The sequence below is a fragment of the Sesamum indicum genome, linkage group LG11 (genome assembly GCF_000512975.1).
Source record: "Sesamum indicum cultivar Zhongzhi No. 13 linkage group LG11, S_indicum_v1.0, whole genome shotgun sequence".
NCBI lineage: Eukaryota > Viridiplantae > Streptophyta > Magnoliopsida > Lamiales > Pedaliaceae > Sesamum > Sesamum indicum.
The window spans coordinates 8,035,736-8,036,895 of NC_026155.1; positions in this window are offsets into that span (position 1 = coordinate 8,035,736).

A 1,160-nucleotide genomic window follows, 5' to 3' on the forward strand; every position below is an offset into this window, starting at 1 on the left:
GTCTAGACCCTATCCAGACCCAAACCATTGTGTCCAAAATAATTGCATTGGATCTAGAGACTCGTAAGGTCTCGCGAGGCAGGAGTATTAAATGTGATTTTTCAAAATTAATAAAAATTTATGTATAATTACACCAAACATGAGCAGGAAAAAGTATAATTATCTCTAAATTAAAAATAACTATATTATCTGGGACCAAAAGTATGATTTTCTCGCATCTAAATATGCATACTTGCAATAGCTTCAACGGAGGTTTTATATGCTGGAAAATTTTCAGCTTCATGTAATTGAAACAATGTTTTGAAATATAGCATTAGATTGGAAAACAAAAGCAATAACAACCACGTTGAAACAAATTAATACAACAGTTAGAATGCTATTAACGACAATAATATTAAATCAAAAACTTATAACGAGAATTGTATTGCCACAATTCTCAATCCAACGGGAATTCTGAATTAATCGAATCGCATAGTTCACTGCTTGTCTTAAAAAAAATATACATCCCATATCAGTAGTGCACCGAGTATAATGTAATTTCTCTTAAGATAAGACAATTGCAATTATTTCAATTTAGCACTATACCGAAAAATACCTCGATCAAACATATAAGAAATCTCCACCAAGGCCCGAAAGAAAAGACCAAGGCCCAAACCAAATGTAGATTATTAAATCTCCACTCAGGCCCAAAACCACTATATATATAAATCTCCAAGAGAATGGATGTTATTTTATTAAAAATATACATTAAAATAAAGGGATAGTTACACTCTCTTTTTTATGAGGTTTGGTGTAATTATATATAAACTTTTTATAGTTTCAAAAAATTACATCGAGCATCCATGATGTATGCTTCCATCTAACAAATAAGTTTATCTATCGTAAAAATTCACTGAAATTTTTGAAATTAACAAAAAATCTAAATAAAAATTTATATTTATCCTTAATTGACTTATTGCAGGTCAAATAATTTTTTTTACTAAACTACCCTTATGATAGTGGAGATATATCTCCTCACGTACACTAAAATACTATGAAGATATATAAGGGTACTTTGGTTATAAAAAAATTTATTTGACCTATAACAAAATAGTAATAAATCAATTAGGGGCAATATAATTTTTTATATGATTAATATCAACAAACTAAATAAATTTTAA